Source organism: Schistocerca cancellata, chromosome 1 (assembly GCF_023864275.1).
Source record: "Schistocerca cancellata isolate TAMUIC-IGC-003103 chromosome 1, iqSchCanc2.1, whole genome shotgun sequence".
Taxonomy (NCBI): Eukaryota; Metazoa; Arthropoda; class Insecta; order Orthoptera; family Acrididae; genus Schistocerca; species Schistocerca cancellata.
The window spans coordinates 117,424,025-117,443,114 of NC_064626.1; the positions used below are offsets into that span (position 1 = coordinate 117,424,025).

At 44.0% G+C, this 19,090-nt stretch overlaps 15 non-coding genes across 15 annotated transcripts; all 15 read left to right on the forward strand.

Annotated features, from left to right (window-relative positions):
- The first annotated feature begins 19 nt into the window (after window positions 1-19).
- Trnar-ucu (transfer RNA arginine (anticodon UCU)) lies at window positions 20-92 on the forward strand. Its single transcript has one exon. It is a non-coding gene; the product is annotated as a tRNA-Arg (tRNA).
- Window positions 93-1,312: 1,220 nt separating this feature from the next.
- Window positions 1,313-1,385, forward strand: Trnar-ucu (transfer RNA arginine (anticodon UCU)). Its single transcript has one exon. It is a non-coding gene; the product is annotated as a tRNA-Arg (tRNA).
- A 1,220-nt stretch (window positions 1,386-2,605) lies between these two features.
- Trnar-ucu (transfer RNA arginine (anticodon UCU)) lies at window positions 2,606-2,678 on the forward strand. The gene has a single exon. It is a non-coding gene; the product is annotated as a tRNA-Arg (tRNA).
- Window positions 2,679-3,898: 1,220 nt separating this feature from the next.
- On the forward strand, window positions 3,899-3,971 carry Trnar-ucu (transfer RNA arginine (anticodon UCU)). Its single transcript has one exon. It is a non-coding gene; the product is annotated as a tRNA-Arg (tRNA).
- Window positions 3,972-5,191: 1,220 nt separating this feature from the next.
- On the forward strand, window positions 5,192-5,264 carry Trnar-ucu (transfer RNA arginine (anticodon UCU)). Its single transcript has one exon. It is a non-coding gene; the product is annotated as a tRNA-Arg (tRNA).
- A 1,220-nt stretch (window positions 5,265-6,484) lies between these two features.
- Trnar-ucu (transfer RNA arginine (anticodon UCU)) lies at window positions 6,485-6,557 on the forward strand. Its single transcript has one exon. It is a non-coding gene; the product is annotated as a tRNA-Arg (tRNA).
- A 1,220-nt stretch (window positions 6,558-7,777) lies between these two features.
- On the forward strand, window positions 7,778-7,850 carry Trnar-ucu (transfer RNA arginine (anticodon UCU)). Its single transcript has one exon. It is a non-coding gene; the product is annotated as a tRNA-Arg (tRNA).
- Window positions 7,851-9,070: 1,220 nt separating this feature from the next.
- On the forward strand, window positions 9,071-9,143 carry Trnar-ucu (transfer RNA arginine (anticodon UCU)). The gene has a single exon. It is a non-coding gene; the product is annotated as a tRNA-Arg (tRNA).
- A 1,220-nt stretch (window positions 9,144-10,363) lies between these two features.
- On the forward strand, window positions 10,364-10,436 carry Trnar-ucu (transfer RNA arginine (anticodon UCU)). The gene has a single exon. It is a non-coding gene; the product is annotated as a tRNA-Arg (tRNA).
- Window positions 10,437-11,656: 1,220 nt separating this feature from the next.
- On the forward strand, window positions 11,657-11,729 carry Trnar-ucu (transfer RNA arginine (anticodon UCU)). The gene has a single exon. It is a non-coding gene; the product is annotated as a tRNA-Arg (tRNA).
- Window positions 11,730-12,949: 1,220 nt separating this feature from the next.
- Window positions 12,950-13,022, forward strand: Trnar-ucu (transfer RNA arginine (anticodon UCU)). The gene has a single exon. It is a non-coding gene; the product is annotated as a tRNA-Arg (tRNA).
- Window positions 13,023-14,242: 1,220 nt separating this feature from the next.
- On the forward strand, window positions 14,243-14,315 carry Trnar-ucu (transfer RNA arginine (anticodon UCU)). Its single transcript has one exon. It is a non-coding gene; the product is annotated as a tRNA-Arg (tRNA).
- Window positions 14,316-15,535: 1,220 nt separating this feature from the next.
- Window positions 15,536-15,608, forward strand: Trnar-ucu (transfer RNA arginine (anticodon UCU)). The gene has a single exon. It is a non-coding gene; the product is annotated as a tRNA-Arg (tRNA).
- A 1,220-nt stretch (window positions 15,609-16,828) lies between these two features.
- Trnar-ucu (transfer RNA arginine (anticodon UCU)) lies at window positions 16,829-16,901 on the forward strand. The gene has a single exon. It is a non-coding gene; the product is annotated as a tRNA-Arg (tRNA).
- Window positions 16,902-18,121: 1,220 nt separating this feature from the next.
- On the forward strand, window positions 18,122-18,194 carry Trnar-ucu (transfer RNA arginine (anticodon UCU)). Its single transcript has one exon. It is a non-coding gene; the product is annotated as a tRNA-Arg (tRNA).
- Window positions 18,195-19,090: the final 896 nt, after the last annotated feature.

The window sequence follows — 19,090 nt, forward strand, 5'->3', positions numbered from 1 at the left end:
AGACCATCACTTGCACAGCGTCCCTTTGGCGCAGAGGATAGCGCGTTGGACTTCTAATCCAAAGGTCGTGGGTTCGATCCCCACAAGGGACGGGCAATTTTTAAAAATGTGTGCCAATCACGAGATGGGAATTGACATATGGGTAACCACAAGCGTCTTCAAAAGGTGAAAATTGTTGTGACTTCAGTTCTATGCTTAAATATGTTAACCTTACACATACAAGCAAAATTCTCGTAGATCCATGACGCTGCTATGTGTAAATGCTGTAAAAGCGGAACCATATCTTCACGCCCCTGTTCACGGGAATTTTCTTTCAATACCCAATTTTTACCTACACATAGAAATATAGCAATAGAAGGCACATTTTGTACAGAAACAAATACAATGAAGAGTGAAATAATTTTGTATTACTTCACGAGTCAATGTATGTAATCCCAGTCATGATCTTTAATTCTTCCAGCCCAAGGTGAGAGGGTTTCAGTTTTCTCGGCCACAAGTGAGAAAAGTAGACAGTTTCACAACAAGATATTGTACTATGGTTCCTTAACTGTTCCCAGTAAGCAATGGCACTCTGTATCTATAGAAACGGCGGCAATTTTCGCTTCAGCACAGGGGGCTTTTACTGGAGACTGCCAGGAGTGGACTTGGTGGATGCATGAAGGGAGAAGACCAGACAGAGATGTCTGACGCTCCGCTGACGCTTGCAGAAAACTACATTAAGTATGATTCCCGCCTATAACTGACGGCGAGAGAGATGCATCATCTGTCCACTTCTCATCGAAGCACACTGTCACCAAGCAATGGCTGACGCTTCGAGCACGGCATGGAATTGCCAGGGAGGTGATGCAGCTAACGTTCCTGGTAAATGTGCTAACAGGGCACACACGTCCGTTGGAGTGTATACATATGATGGGGACCGGCTGTGACACAGCAGTCAACCAAAGTCAAAAAATGTGACTAATCGTACAGTGTTCCCAGTGTGTCGTTTACCACTTTGTGAGTGGATGCTGTTCTAAAGAGCGCAATTCCCATTTATCTGTAAGCAGCGCACGTGAGCGAATCTAATAGCAGGACTGTGTTACTACGATTGTACAGAGCAACTCTGTCAATACGCAGGTGTTTCAATCAGTAGAGCCATGGTAAACAGAGCGATTCGGAGCGATGTATCGTGTCTGTTACATAAATAATGAGTCTTTGATGTAATTGCTTCAGAGAAATATGAAAGTAAGCCTATCAGAAAAGTAACGCGAGACATGTAGCACGGGTCATGTCTTGCAGAATCTCTTACATCTGAGACCATCACTTGCACAGCGTCCCTTTGGCGCAGAGGATAGCGCGTTGGACTTCTAATCCAAAGGTCGTGGGTTCGATCCCCACAAGGGACGGGCAATTTTTAAAAATGTGTGCCAATCACGAGATGGGAATTGACATATGGGTAACCACAAGCGTCTTCAAAAGGTGAAAATTGTTGTGACTTCAGTTCTATGCTTAAATATGTTAACCTTACACATACAAGCAAAATTCTCGTAGATCCATGACGCTGCTATGTGTAAATGCTGTAAAAGCGGAACCATATCTTCACGCCCCTGTTCACGGGAATTTTCTTTCAATACCCAATTTTTACCTACACATAGAAATATAGCAATAGAACGCACATTTTGTACAGAAACAAATACAATGAAGAGTGAAATAATTTTGTATTACTTCACGAGTCAATGTATGTAATCCCAGTCATGATCTTTAATTCTTCCAGCCCAAGGTGAGAGGGTTTCAGTTTTCTCGGCCACAAGTGAGAAAAGTAGACAGTTTCACAACAAGATATTGTACTATGGTTCCTTAACTGTTCCCAGTAAGCAATGGCACTCTGTATCTATAGAAACGGCGGCAATTTTCGCTTCAGCACAGGGGGCTTTTACTGGAGACTGCCAGGAGTGGACTTGGTGGATGCATGAAGGGAGAAGACCAGACAGAGATGTCTGACGCTCCGCTGACGCTTGCAGAAAACTACATTAAGTATGATTCCCGCCTATAACTGACGGCGAGAGAGATGCATCATCTGTCCACTTCTCATCGAAGCACACTGTCACCAAGCAATGGCTGACGCTTCGAGCACGGCATGGAATTGCCAGGGAGGTGATGCAGCTAACGTTCCTGGTAAATGTGCTAACAGGGCACACACGTCCGTTGGAGTGTATACATATGATGGGGACCGGCTGTGACACAGCAGTCAACCAAAGTCAAAAAATGTGACTAATCGTACAGTGTTCCCAGTGTGTCGTTTACCACTTTGTGAGTGGATGCTGTTCTAAAGAGCGCAATTCCCATTTATCTGTAAGCAGCGCACGTGAGCGAATCTAATAGCAGGACTGTGTTACTACGATTGTACAGAGCAACTCTGTCAATACGCAGGTGTTTCAATCAGTAGAGCCATGGTAAACAGAGCGATTCGGAGCGATGTATCGTGTCTGTTACATAAATAATGAGTCTTTGATGTAATTGCTTCAGAGAAATATGAAAGTAAGCCTATCAGAAAAGTAACGCGAGACATGTAGCACGGGTCATGTCTTGCAGAATCTCTTACATCTGAGACCATCACTTGCACAGCGTCCCTTTGGCGCAGAGGATAGCGCGTTGGACTTCTAATCCAAAGGTCGTGGGTTCGATCCCCACAAGGGATGGGCAATTTTTAAAAATGTGTGCCAATCACGAGATGGGAATTGACATATGGGTAACCACAAGCGTCTTCAAAAGGTGAAAATTGTTGTGACTTCAGTTCTATGCTTAAATATGTTAACCTTACACATACAAGCAAAATTCTCGTAGATCCATGACGCTGCTATGTGTAAATGCTGTAAAAGCGGAACCATATCTTCACGCCCCTGTTCACGGGAATTTTCTTTCAATACCCAATTTTTACCTACACATAGAAATATAGCAATAGAACGCACATTTTGTACAGAAACAAATACAATGAAGAGTGAAATAATTTTGTATTACTTCACGAGTCAATGTATGTAATCCCAGTCATGATCTTTAATTCTTCCAGCCCAAGGTGAGAGGGTTTCAGTTTTCTCGGCCACAAGTGAGAAAAGTAGACAGTTTCACAACAAGATATTGTACTATGGTTCCTTAACTGTTCCCAGTAAGCAATGGCACTCTGTATCTATAGAAACGGCGGCAATTTTCGCTTCAGCACAGGGGGCTTTTACTGGAGACTGCCAGGAGTGGACTTGGTGGATGCATGAAGGGAGAAGACCAGACAGAGATGTCTGACGCTCCGCTGACGCTTGCAGAAAACTACATTAAGTATGATTCCCGCCTATAACTGACGGCGAGAGAGATGCATCATCTGTCCACTTCTCATCGAAGCACACTGTCACCAAGGAATGGCTGACGCTTCGAGCACGGCATGGAATTGCCAGGGAGGTGATGCAGCTAACGTTCCTGGTAAATGTGCTAACAGGGCACACACGTCCGTTGGAGTGTATACATATGATGGGGACCGGCTGTGACACAGCAGTCAACCAAAGTCAAAAAATGTGACTAATCGTACAGTGTTCCCAGTGTGTCGTTTACCACTTTGTGAGTGGATGCTGTTCTAAAGAGCGCAATTCCCATTTATCTGTAAGCAGCGCACGTGAGCGAATCTAATAGCAGGACTGTGTTACTACGATTGTACAGAGCAACTCTGTCAATACGCAGGTGTTTCAATCAGTAGAGCCATGGTAAACAGAGCGATTCGGAGCGATGTATCGTGTCTGTTACATAAATAATGAGTCTTTGATGTAATTGCTTCAGAGAAATATGAAAGTAAGCCTATCAGAAAAGTAACGCGAGACATGTAGCACGGGTCATGTCTTGCAGAATCTCTTACATCTGAGACCATCACTTGCACAGCGTCCCTTTGGCGCAGAGGATAGCGCGTTGGACTTCTAATCCAAAGGTCGTGGGTTCGATCCCCACAAGGGACGGGCAATTTTTAAAAATGTGTGCCAATCACGAGATGGGAATTGACATATGGGTAACCACAAGCGTCTTCAAAAGGTGAAAATTGTTGTGACTTCAGTTCTATGCTTAAATATGTTAACCTTACACATACAAGCAAAATTCTCGTAGATCCATGACGCTGCTATGTGTAAATGCTGTAAAAGCGGAACCATATCTTCACGCCCCTGTTCACGGGAATTTTCTTTCAATACCCAATTTTTACCTACACATAGAAATATAGCAATAGAACGCACATTTTGTACAGAAACAAATACAATGAAGAGTGAAATAATTTTGTATTACTTCACGAGTCAATGTATGTAATCCCAGTCATGATCTTTAATTCTTCCAGCCCAAGGTGAGAGGGTTTCAGTTTTCTCGGCCACAAGTGAGAAAAGTAGACAGTTTCACAACAAGATATTGTACTATGGTTCCTTAACTGTTCCCAGTAAGCAATGGCACTCTGTATCTATAGAAACGGCGGCAATTTTCGCTTCAGCACAGGGGGCTTTTACTGGAGACTGCCAGGAGTGGACTTGGTGGATGCATGAAGGGAGAAGACCAGACAGAGATGTCTGACGCTCCGCTGACGCTTGCAGAAAACTACATTAAGTATGATTCCCGCCTATAACTGACGGCGAGAGAGATGCATCATCTGTCCACTTCTCATCGAAGCACACTGTCACCAAGCAATGGCTGACGCTTCGAGCACGGCATGGAATTGCCAGGGAGGTGATGCAGCTAACGTTCCTGGTAAATGTGCTAACAGGGCACACACGTCCGTTGGAGTGTATACATATGATGGGGACCGGCTGTGACACAGCAGTCAACCAAAGTCAAAAAATGTGACTAATCGTACAGTGTTCCCAGTGTGTCGTTTACCACTTTGTGAGTGGATGCTGTTCTAAAGAGCGCAATTCCCATTTATCTGTAAGCAGCGCACGTGAGCGAATCTAATAGCAGGACTGTGTTACTACGATTGTACAGAGCAACTCTGTCAATACGCAGGTGTTTCAATCAGTAGAGCCATGGTAAACAGAGCGATTCGGAGCGATGTATCGTGTCTGTTACATAAATAATGAGTCTTTGATGTAATTGCTTCAGAGAAATATGAAAGTAAGCCTATCAGAAAAGTAACGCGAGACATGTAGCACGGGTCATGTCTTGCAGAATCTCTTACATCTGAGACCATCACTTGCACAGCGTCCCTTTGGCGCAGAGGATAGCGCGTTGGACTTCTAATCCAAAGGTCGTGGGTTCGATCCCCACAAGGGACGGGCAATTTTTAAAAATGTGTGCCAATCACGAGATGGGAATTGACATATGGGTAACCACAAGCGTCTTCAAAAGGTGAAAATTGTTGTGACTTCAGTTCTATGCTTAAATATGTTAACCTTACACATACAAGCAAAATTCTCGTAGATCCATGACGCTGCTATGTGTAAATGCTGTAAAAGCGGAACCATATCTTCACGCCCCTGTTCACGGGAATTTTCTTTCAATACCCAATTTTTACCTACACATAGAAATATAGCAATAGAACGCACATTTTGTACAGAAACAAATACAATGAAGAGTGAAATAATTTTGTATTACTTCACGAGTCAATGTATGTAATCCCAGTCATGATCTTTAATTCTTCCAGCCCAAGGTGAGAGGGTTTCAGTTTTCTCGGCCACAAGTGAGAAAAGTAGACAGTTTCACAACAAGATATTGTACTATGGTTCCTTAACTGTTCCCAGTAAGCAATGACACTCTGTATCTATAGAAACGGCGGCAATTTTCGCTTCAGCACAGGGGGCTTTTACTGGAGACTGCCAGGAGTGGACTTGGTGGATGCATGAAGGGAGAAGACCAGACAGAGATGTCTGACGCTCCGCTGACACTTGCAGAAAACTACATTAAGTATGATTCCCGCCTATAACTGACGGCGAGAGAGATGCATCATCTGTCCACTTCTCATCGAAGCACACTGTCACCAAGCAATGGCTGACGCTTCGAGCACGGCATGGAATTGCCAGGGAGGTGATGCAGCTAACGTTCCTGGTAAATGTGCTAACAGGGCACACACGTCCGTTGGAGTGTATACATATGATGGGGACCGGCTGTGACACAGCAGTCAACCAAAGTCAAAAAATGTGACTAATCGTACAGTGTTCCCAGTGTGTCGTTTACCACTTTGTGAGTGGATGCTGTTCTAAAGAGCGCAATTCCCATTTATCTGTAAGCAGCGCACGTGAGCGAATCTAATAGCAGGACTGTGTTACTACGATTGTACAGAGCAACTCTGTCAATACGCAGGTGTTTCAATCAGTAGAGCCATGGTAAACAGAGCGATTCGGAGCGATGTATCGTGTCTGTTACATAAATAATGAGTCTTTGATGTAATTGCTTCAGAGAAATATGAAAGTAAGCCTATCAGAAAAGTAACGCGAGACATGTAGCACGGGTCATGTCTTGCAGAATCTCTTACATCTGAGACCATCACTTGCACAGCGTCCCTTTGGCGCAGAGGATAGCGCGTTGGACTTCTAATCCAAAGGTCGTGGGTTCGATCCCCACAAGGGACGGGCAATTTTTAAAAATGTGTGCCAATCACGAGATGGGAATTGACATATGGGTAACCACAAGCGTCTTCAAAATGTGAAAATTGTTGTGACTTCAGTTCTATGCTTAAATATGTTAACCTTACACATACAAGCAAAATTCTCGTAGATCCATGACGCTGCTATGTGTAAATGCTGTAAAAGCGGAACCATATCTTCACGCCCCTGTTCACGGGAATTTTCTTTCAATACCCAATTTTTACCTACACATAGAAATATAGCAATAGAACGCACATTTTGTACAGAAACAAATACAATGAAGAGTGAAATAATTTTGTATTACTTCACGAGTCAATGTATGTAATCCCAGTCATGATCTTTAATTCTTCCAGCCCAAGGTGAGAGGGTTTCAGTTTTCTCGGCCACAAGTGAGAAAAGTAGACAGTTTCACAACAAGATATTGTACTATGGTTCCTTAACTGTTCCCAGTAAGCAATGGCACTCTGTATCTATAGAAACGGCGGCAATTTTCGCTTCAGCACAGGGGGCTTTTACTGGAGACTGCCAGGAGTGGACTTGGTGGATGCATGAAGGGAGAAGACCAGACAGAGATGTCTGACGCTCCGCTGACGCTTGCAGAAAACTACATTAAGTATGATTCCCGCCTATAACTGACGGCGAGAGAGATGCATCATCTGTCCACTTCTCATCGAAGCACACTGTCACCAAGCAATGGCTGACGCTTCGAGCACGGCATGGAATTGCCAGGGAGGTGATGCAGCTAACGTTCCTGGTAAATGTGCTAACAGGGCATACACGTCCGTTGGAGTGTATACATATGATGGGGACCGGCTGTGACACAGCAGTCAACCAAAGTCAAAAAATGTGACTAATCGTACAGTGTTCCCAGTGTGTCGTTTACCACTTTGTGAGTGGATGCTGTTCTAAAGAGCGCAATTCCCATTTATCTGTAAGCAGCGCACGTGAGCGAATCTAATAGCAGGACTGTGTTACTACGATTGTACAGAGCAACTCTGTCAATACGCAGGTGTTTCAATCAGTAGAGCCATGGTAAACAGAGCGATTCGGAGCGATGTATCGTGTCTGTTACATAAATAATGAGTCTTTGATGTAATTGCTTCAGAGAAATATGAAAGTAAGCCTATCAGAAAAGTAACGCGAGACATGTAGCACGGGTCATGTCTTGCAGAATCTCTTACATCTGAGACCATCACTTGCACAGCGTCCCTTTGGCGCAGAGGATAGCGCGTTGGACTTCTAATCCAAAGGTCGTGGGTTCGATCCCCACAAGGGACGGGCAATTTTTAAAAATGTGTGCCAATCACGAGATGGGAATTGACATATGGGTAACCACAAGCGTCTTCAAAAGGTGAAAATTGTTGTGACTTCAGTTCTATGCTTAAATATGTTAACCTTACACATACAAGCAAAATTCTCGTAGATCCATGACGCTGCTATGTGTAAATGCTGTAAAAGCGGAACCATATCTTCACGCCCCTGTTCACGGGAATTTTCTTTCAATACCCAATTTTTACCTACACATAGAAATATAGCAATAGAACGCACATTTTGTACAGAAACAAATACAATGAAGAGTGAAATAATTTTGTATTACTTCACGAGTCAATGTATGTAATCCCAGTCATGATCTTTAATTCTTCCAGCCCAAGGTGAGAGGGTTTCAGTTTTCTCGGCCACAAGTGAGAAAAGTAGACAGTTTCACAACAAGATATTGTACTATGGTTCCTTAACTGTTCCCAGTAAGCAATGGCACTCTGTATCTATAGAAACGGCGGCAATTTTCGCTTCAGCACAGGGGGCTTTTACTGGAGACTGCCAGGAGTGGACTTGGTGGATGCATGAAGGGAGAAGACCAGACAGAGATGTCTGACGCTCCGCTGACGCTTGCAGAAAACTACATTAAGTATGATTCCCGCCTATAACTGACGGCGAGAGAGATGCATCATCTGTCCACTTCTCATCGAAGCACACTGTCACCAAGCAATGGCTGACGCTTCGAGCACGGCATGGAATTGCCAGGGAGGTGATGCAGCTAACGTTCCTGGTAAATGTGCTAACAGGGCACACACGTCCGTTGGAGTGTATACATATGATGGGGACCGGCTGTGACACAGCAGTCAACCAAAGTCAAAAAATGTGACTAATCGTACAGTGTTCCCAGTGTGTCGTTTACCACTTTGTGAGTGGATGCTGTTCTAAAGAGCGCAATTCCCATTTATCTGTAAGCAGCGCACGTGAGCGAATCTAATAGCAGGACTGTGTTACTACGATTGTACAGAGCAACTCTGTCAATACGCAGGTGTTTCAATCAGTAGAGCCATGGTAAACAGAGCGATTCGGAGCGATGTATCGTGTCTGTTACATAAATAATGAGTCTTTGATGTAATTGCTTCAGAGAAATATGAAAGTAAGCCTATCAGAAAAGTAACGCGAGACATGTAGCACGGGTCATGTCTTGCAGAATCTCTTACATCTGAGACCATCACTTGCACAGCGTCCCTTTGGCGCAGAGGATAGCGCGTTGGACTTCTAATCCAAAGGTCGTGGGTTCGATCCCCACAAGGGACGGGCAATTTTTAAAAATGTGTGCCAATCACGAGATGGGAATTGACATATGGGTAACCACAAGCGTCTTCAAAAGGTGAAAATTGTTGTGACTTCAGTTCTATGCTTAAATATGTTAACCTTACACATACAAGCAAAATTCTCGTAGATCCATGACGCTGCTATGTGTAAATGCTGTAAAAGCGGAACCATATCTTCACGCCCCTGTTCACGGGAATTTTCTTTCAATACCCAATTTTTACCTACACATAGAAATATAGCAATAGAAGGCACATTTTGTACAGAAACAAATACAATGAAGAGTGAAATAATTTTGTATTACTTCACGAGTCAATGTATGTAATCCCAGTCATGATCTTTAATTCTTCCAGCCCAAGGTGAGAGGGTTTCAGTTTTCTCGGCCACAAGTGAGAAAAGTAGACAGTTTCACAACAAGATATTGTACTATGGTTCCTTAACTGTTCCCAGTAAGCAATGGCACTCTGTATCTATAGAAACGGCGGCAATTTTCGCTTCAGCACAGGGGGCTTTTACTGGAGACTGCCAGGAGTGGACTTGGTGGATGCATGAAGGGAGAAGACCAGACAGAGATGTCTGACGCTCCGCTGACGCTTGCAGAAAACTACATTAAGTATGATTCCCGCCTATAACTGACGGCGAGAGAGATGCATCATCTGTCCACTTCTCATCGAAGCACACTGTCACCAAGCAATGGCTGACGCTTCGAGCACGGCATGGAATTGCCAGGGAGGTGATGCAGCTAACGTTCCTGGTAAATGTGCTAACAGGGCACACACGTCCGTTGGAGTGTATACATATGATGGGGACCGGCTGTGACACAGCAGTCAACCAAAGTCAAAAAATGTGACTAATCGTACAGTGTTCCCAGTGTGTCGTTTACCACTTTGTGAGTGGATGCTGTTCTAAAGAGCGCAATTCCCATTTATCTGTAAGCAGCGCACGTGAGCGAATCTAATAGCAGGACTGTGTTACTACGATTGTACAGAGCAACTCTGTCAATACGCAGGTGTTTCAATCAGTAGAGCCATGGTAAACAGAGCGATTCGGAGCGATGTATCGTGTCTGTTACATAAATAATGAGTCTTTGATGTAATTGCTTCAGAGAAATATGAAAGTAAGCCTATCAGAAAAGTAACGCGAGACATGTAGCACGGGTCATGTCTTGCAGAATCTCTTACATCTGAGACCATCACTTGCACAGCGTCCCTTTGGCGCAGAGGATAGCGCGTTGGACTTCTAATCCAAAGGTCGTGGGTTCGATCCCCACAAGGGACGGGCAATTTTTAAAAATGTGTGCCAATCACGAGATGGGAATTGACATATGGGTAACCACAAGCGTCTTCAAAAGGTGAAAATTGTTGTGACTTCAGTTCTATGCTTAAATATGTTAACCTTACACATACAAGCAAAATTCTCGTAGATCCATGACGCTGCTATGTGTAAATGCTGTAAAAGCGGAACCATATCTTCACGCCCCTGTTCACGGGAATTTTCTTTCAATACCCAATTTTTACCTACACATAGAAATATAGCAATAGAACGCACATTTTGTACAGAAACAAATACAATGAAGAGTGAAATAATTTTGTATTACTTCACGAGTCAATGTATGTAATCCCAGTCATGATCTTTAATTCTTCCAGCCCAAGGTGAGAGGGTTTCAGTTTTCTCGGCCACAAGTGAGAAAAGTAGACAGTTTCACAACAAGATATTGTACTATGGTTCCTTAACTGTTCCCAGTAAGCAATGGCACTCTGTATCTATAGAAACGGCGGCAATTTTCGCTTCAGCACAGGGGGCTTTTACTGGAGACTGCCAGGAGTGGACTTGGTGGATGCATGAAGGGAGAAGACCAGACAGAGATGTCTGACGCTCCGCTGACGCTTGCAGAAAACTACATTAAGTATGATTCCCGCCTATAACTGACGGCGAGAGAGATGCATCATCTGTCCACTTCTCATCGAAGCACACTGTCACCAAGCAATGGCTGACGCTTCGAGCACGGCATGGAATTGCCAGGGAGGTGATGCAGCTAACGTTCCTGGTAAATGTGCTAACAGGGCACACACGTCCGTTGGAGTGTATACATATGATGGGGACCGGCTGTGACACAGCAGTCAACCAAAGTCAAAAAATGTGACTAATCGTACAGTGTTCCCAGTGTGTCGTTTACCACTTTGTGAGTGGATGCTGTTCTAAAGAGCGCAATTCCCATTTATCTGTAAGCAGCGCACGTGAGCGAATCTAATAGCAGGACTGTGTTACTACGATTGTACAGAGCAACTCTGTCAATACGCAGGTGTTTCAATCAGTAGAGCCATGGTAAACAGAGCGATTCGGAGCGATGTATCGTGTCTGTTACATAAATAATGAGTCTTTGATGTAATTGCTTCAGAGAAATATGAAAGTAAGCCTATCAGAAAAGTAACGCGAGACATGTAGCACGGGTCATGTCTTGCAGAATCTCTTACATCTGAGACCATCACTTGCACAGCGTCCCTTTGGCGCAGAGGATAGCGCGTTGGACTTCTAATCCAAAGGTCGTGGGTTCGATCCCCACAAGGGACGGGCAATTTTTAAAAATGTGTGCCAATCACGAGATGGGAATTGACATATGGGTAACCACAAGCGTCTTCAAAAGGTGAAAATTGTTGTGACTTCAGTTCTATGCTTAAATATGTTAACCTTACACATACAAGCAAAATTCTCGTAGATCCATGACGCTGCTATGTGTAAATGCTGTAAAAGCGGAACCATATCTTCACGCCCCTGTTCACGGGAATTTTCTTTCAATACCCAATTTTTACCTACACATAGAAATATAGCAATAGAACGCACATTTTGTACAGAAACAAATACAATGAAGAGTGAAATAATTTTGTATTACTTCACGAGTCAATGTATGTAATCCCAGTCATGATCTTTAATTCTTCCAGCCCAAGGTGAGAGGGTTTCAGTTTTCTCGGCCACAAGTGAGAAAAGTAGACAGTTTCACAACAAGATATTGTACTATGGTTCCTTAACTGTTCCCAGTAAGCAATGGCACTCTGTATCTATAGAAACGGCGGCAATTTTCGCTTCAGCACAGGGGGCTTTTACTGGAGACTGCCAGGAGTGGACTTGGTGGATGCATGAAGGGAGAAGACCAGACAGAGATGTCTGACGCTCCGCTGACGCTTGCAGAAAACTACATTAAGTATGATTCCCGCCTATAACTGACGGCGAGAGAGATGCATCATCTGTCCACTTCTCATCGAAGCACACTGTCACCAAGCAATGGCTGACGCTTCGAGCACGGCATGGAATTGCCAGGGAGGTGATGCAGCTAACGTTCCTGGTAAATGTGCTAACAGGGCATACACGTCCGTTGGAGTGTATACATATGATGGGGACCGGCTGTGACACAGCAGTCAACCAAAGTCAAAAAATGTGACTAATCGTACAGTGTTCCCAGTGTGTCGTTTACCACTTTGTGAGTGGATGCTGTTCTAAAGAGCGCAATTCCCATTTATCTGTAAGCAGCGCACGTGAGCGAATCTAATAGCAGGACTGTGTTACTACGATTGTACAGAGCAACTCTGTCAATACGCAGGTGTTTCAATCAGTAGAGCCATGGTAAACAGAGCGATTCGGAGCGATGTATCGTGTCTGTTACATAAATAATGAGTCTTTGATGTAATTGCTTCAGAGAAATATGAAAGTAAGCCTATCAGAAAAGTAACGCGAGACATGTAGCACGGGTCATGTCTTGCAGAATCTCTTACATCTGAGACCATCACTTGCACAGCGTCCCTTTGGCGCAGAGGATAGCGCGTTGGACTTCTAATCCAAAGGTCGTGGGTTCGATCCCCACAAGGGACGGGCAATTTTTAAAAATGTGTGCCAATCACGAGATGGGAATTGACATATGGGTAACCACAAGCGTCTTCAAAAGGTGAAAATTGTTGTGACTTCAGTTCTATGCTTAAATATGTTAACCTTACACATACAAGCAAAATTCTCGTAGATCCATGACGCTGCTATGTGTAAATGCTGTAAAAGCGGAACCATATCTTCACGCCCCTGTTCACGGGAATTTTCTTTCAATACCCAATTTTTACCTACACATAGAAATATAGCAATAGAAGGCACATTTTGTACAGAAACAAATACAATGAAGAGTGAAATAATTTTGTATTACTTCACGAGTCAATGTATGTAATCCCAGTCATGATCTTTAATTCTTCCAGCCCAAGGTGAGAGGGTTTCAGTTTTCTCGGCCACAAGTGAGAAAAGTAGACAGTTTCACAACAAGATATTGTACTATGGTTCCTTAACTGTTCCCAGTAAGCAATGGCACTCTGTATCTATAGAAACGGCGGCAATTTTCGCTTCAGCACAGGGGGCTTTTACTGGAGACTGCCAGGAGTGGACTTGGTGGATGCATGAAGGGAGAAGACCAGACAGAGATGTCTGACGCTCCGCTGACGCTTGCAGAAAACTACATTAAGTATGATTCCCGCCTATAACTGACGGCGAGAGAGATGCATCATCTGTCCACTTCTCATCGAAGCACACTGTCACCAAGCAATGGCTGACGCTTCGAGCACGGCATGGAATTGCCAGGGAGGTGATGCAGCTAACGTTCCTGGTAAATGTGCTAACAGGGCACACACGTCCGTTGGAGTGTATACATATGATGGGGACCGGCTGTGACACAGCAGTCAACCAAAGTCAAAAAATGTGACTAATCGTACAGTGTTCCCAGTGTGTCGTTTACCACTTTGTGAGTGGATGCTGTTCTAAAGAGCGCAATTCCCATTTATCTGTAAGCAGCGCACGTGAGCGAATCTAATAGCAGGACTGTGTTACTACGATTGTACAGAGCAACTCTGTCAATACGCAGGTGTTTCAATCAGTAGAGCCATGGTAAACAGAGCGATTCGGAGCGATGTATCGTGTCTGTTACATAAATAATGAGTCTTTGATGTAATTGCTTCAGAGAAATATGAAAGTAAGCCTATCAGAAAAGTAACGCGAGACATGTAGCACGGGTCATGTCTTGCAGAATCTCTTACATCTGAGACCATCACTTGCACAGCGTCCCTTTGGCGCAGAGGATAGCGCGTTGGACTTCTAATCCAAAGGTCGTGGGTTCGATCCCCACAAGGGACGGGCAATTTTTAAAAATGTGTGCCAATCACGAGATGGGAATTGACATATGGGTAACCACAAGCGTCTTCAAAAGGTGAAAATTGTTGTGACTTCAGTTCTATGCTTAAATATGTTAACCTTACACATACAAGCAAAATTCTCGTAGATCCATGACGCTGCTATGTGTAAATGCTGTAAAAGCGGAACCATATCTTCACGCCCCTGTTCACGGGAATTTTCTTTCAATACCCAATTTTTACCTACACATAGAAATATAGCAATAGAAGGCACATTTTGTACAGAAACAAATACAATGAAGAGTGAAATAATTTTGTATTACTTCACGAGTCAATGTATGTAATCCCAGTCATGATCTTTAATTCTTCCAGCCCAAGGTGAGAGGGTTTCAGTTTTCTCGGCCACAAGTGAGAAAAGTAGACAGTTTCACAACAAGATATTGTACTATGGTTCCTTAACTGTTCCCAGTAAGCAATGGCACTCTGTATCTATAGAAACGGCGGCAATTTTCGCTTCAGCACAGGGGGCTTTTACTGGAGACTGCCAGGAGTGGACTTGGTGGATGCATGAAGGGAGAAGACCAGACAGAGATGTCTGACGCTCCGCTGACGCTTGCAGAAAACTACATTAAGTATGATTCCCGCCTATAACTGACGGCGAGAGAGATGCATCATCTGTCCACTTCTCATCGAAGCACACTGTCACCAAGCAATGGCTGACGCTTCGAGCACGGCATGGAATTGCCAGGGAGGTGATGCAGCTAACGTTCCTGGTAAATGTGCTAACAGGGCACACACGTCCGTTGGAGTGTATACATATGATGGGGACCGGCTGTGACACAGCAGTCAACCAAAGTCAAAAAATGTGACTAATCGTACAGTGTTCCCAGTGTGTCGTTTACCACTTTGTGAGTGGATGCTGTTCTAAAGAGCGCAATTCCCATTTATCTGTAAGCAGCGCACGTGAGCGAATCTAATAGCAGGACTGTGTTACTACGATTGTACAGAGCAACTCTGTCAATACGCAGGTGTTTCAATCAGTAGAGCCATGGTAAACAGAGCGATTCGGAGCGATGTATCGTGTCTGTTACATAAATAATGAGTCTTTGATGTAATTGCTTCAGAGAAATATGAAAGTAAGCCTATCAGAAAAGTAACGCGAGACATGTAGCACGGGTCATGTCTTGCAGAATCTCTTACATCTGAGACCATCACTTGCACAGCGTCCCTTTGGCGCAGAGGATAGCGCGTTGGACTTCTAATCCAAAGGTCGTGGGTTCGATCCCCACAAGGGACGGGCAATTTTTAAAAATGTGTGCCAATCACGAGATGGGAATTGACATATGGGTAACCACAAGCGTCTTCAAAAGGTGAAAATTGTTGTGACTTCAGTTCTATGCTTAAATATGTTAACCTTACACATACAAGCAAAATTCTCGTAGATCCATGACGCTGCTATGTGTAAATGCTGTAAAAGCGGAACCATATCTTCACGCCCCTGTTCACGGGAATTTTCTTTCAATACCCAATTTTTACCTACACATAGAAATATAGCAATAGAACGCACATTTTGTACAGAAACAAATACAATGAAGAGTGAAATAATTTTGTATTACTTCACGAGTCAATGTATGTAATCCCAGTCATGATCTTTAATTCTTCCAGCCCAAGGTGAGAGGGTTTCAGTTTTCTCGGCCACAAGTGAGAAAAGTAGACAGTTTCACAACAAGATATTGTACTATGGTTCCTTAACTGTTCCCAGTAAGCAATGGCACTCTGTATCTATAGAAACGGCGGCAATTTTCGCTTCAGCACAGGGGGCTTTTACTGGAGACTGCCAGGAGTGGACTTGGTGGATGCATGAAGGGAGAAGACCAGACAGAGATGTCTGACGCTCCGCTGACGCTTGCAGAAAACTACATTAAGTATGATTCCCGCCTATAACTGACGGCGAGAGAGATGCATCATCTGTCCACTTCTCATCGAAGCACACTGTCACCAAGCAATGGCTGACGCTTCGAGCACGGCATGGAATTGCCAGGGAGGTGATGCAGCTAACGTTCCTGGTAAATGTGCTAACAGGGCACACACGTCCGTTGGAGTGTATACATATGATGGGGACCGGCTGTGACACAGCAGTCAACCAAAGTCAAAAAATGTGACTAATCGTACAGTGTTCCCAGTGTGTCGTTTACCACTTTGTGAGTGGATGCTGTTCTAAAGAGCGCAATTCCCATTTATCTGTAAGCAGCGCACGTGAGCGAATCTAATAGCAGGACTGTGTTACTACGATTGTACAGAGCAACTCTGTCAATACGCAGGTGTTTCAATCAGTAGAGCCATGGTAAACAGAGCGATTCGGAGCGATGTATCGTGTCTGTTACATAAATAATGAGTCTTTGATGTAATTGCTTCAGAGAAATATGAAAGTAAGCCTATCAGAAAAGTAACGCGAGACATGTAGCACGGGTCATGTCTTGCAAAATCTCTTACATCTGAGACCATCACTTGCACAGCGTCCCTTTGGCGCAGAGGATAGCGCGTTGGACTTCTAATCCAAAGGTCGTGGGTTCGATCCCCACAAGGGACGGGCAATTTTTAAAAATGTGTGCCAATCACGAGATGGGAATTGACATATGGGTAACCACAAGCGTCTTCAAAAGGTGAAAATTGTTGTGACTTCAGTTCTATGCTTAAATATGTTAACCTTACACATACAAGCAAAATTCTCGTAGATCCATGACGCTGCTATGTGTAAATGCTGTAAAAGCGGAACCATATCTTCACGCCCCTGTTCACGGGAATTTTCTTTCAATACCCAATTTTTACCTACACATAGAAATATAGCAATAGAACGCACATTTTGTACAGAAACAAATACAATGAAGAGTGAAATAATTTTGTATTACTTCACGAGTCAATGTATGTAATCCCAGTCATGATCTTTAATTCTTCCAGCCCAAGGTGAGAGGGTTTCAGTTTTCTCGGCCACAAGTGAGAAAAGTAGACAGTTTCACAACAAGATATTGTACTATGGTTCCTTAACTGTTCCCAGTAAGCAATGGCACTCTGTATCTATAGAAACGGCGGCAATTTTCGCTTCAGCACAGGGGGCTTTTACTGGAGACTGCCAGGAGTGGACTTGGTGGATGCATGAAGGGAGAAGACCAGACAGAGATGTCTGACGCTCCGCTGACGCTTGCAGAAAACTACATTAAGTATGATTCCCGCCTATAACTGACGGCGAGAGAGATGCATCATCTGTCCACTTCTCATCGAAGCACACTGTCACCAAGCAATGGCTGACGCTTCGAGCACGGCATGGAATTGCCAGGGAGGTGATGCAGCTAACGTTCCTGGTAAATGTGCTAACAGGGCACACACGTCCGTTGGAGTGTATACATATGATGGGGACCGGCTGTGACACAGCAGTCAACCAAAGTCAAAAAATGTGACTAATCGTACAGTGTTCCCAGTGTGTCGTTTACCACTTTGTGAGTGGATGCTGTTCTAAAGAGCGCAATTCCCATTTATCTGTAAGCAGCGCACGTGAGCGAATCTAATAGCAGGACTGTGTTACTACGATTGTACAGAGCAACTCTGTCAATACGCAGGTGTTTCAATCAGTAGAGCCATGGTAAACAGAGCGATTCGGAGCGATGTATCGTGTCTGTTACATAAATAATGAGTCTTTGATGTAATTGCTTCAGAGAAATATGAAAGTAAGCCTATCAGAAAAGTAACGCGAGACATGTAGCACGGGTCATGTCTTGCAGAATCTCTTACATCTGAGACCATCACTTGCACAGCGTCCCTTTGGCGCAGAGGATAGCGCGTTGGACTTCTAATCCAAAGGTCGTGGGTTCGATCCCCACAAGGGACGGGCAATTTTTAAAAATGTGTGCCAATCACGAGATGGGAATTGACATATGGGTAACCACAAGCGTCTTCAAAAGGTGAAAATTGTTGTGACTTCAGTTCTATGCTTAAATATGTTAACCTTACACATACAAGCAAAATTCTCGTAGATCCATGACGCTGCTATGTGTAAATGCTGTAAAAGCGGAACCATATCTTCACGCCCCTGTTCACGGGAATTTTCTTTCAATACCCAATTTTTACCTACACATAGAAATATAGCAATAGAACGCACATTTTGTACAGAAACAAATACAATGAAGAGTGAAATAATTTTGTATTACTTCACGAGTCAATGTATGTAATCCCAGTCATGATCTTTAATTCTTCCAGCCCAAGGTGAGAGGGTTTCAGTTTTCTCGGCCACAAGTGAGAAAAGTAGACAGTTTCACAACAAGATATTGTACTATGGTTCCTTAACTGTTCCCAGTAAGCAATGGCACTCTGTATCTATAGAAACGGCGGCAATTTTCGCTTCAGCACAGGGGGCTTTTACTGGAGACTGCCAGGAGTGGACTTGGTGGATGCATGAAGGGAGAAGACCAGACAGAGATGTCTGACGCTCCGCTGACGCTTGCAGAAAACTACATTAAGTATGATTCCCGCCTATAACTGACGGCGAGAGAGATGCATCATCTGTCCACTTCTCATCGAAGCACACTGTCACCAAGCAATGGCTGACGCTTCGAGCACGGCATGGAATTGCCAGGGAGGTGATGCAGCTAACGTTCCTGGTAAATGTGCTAACAGGGCACACACGTCCGTTGGAGTGTATACATATGATGGGGACCGGCTGTGACACAGCAGTCAACCAAAGTCAAAAAATGTGACTAATCGTACAGTGTTCCCAGTGTGTCGTTT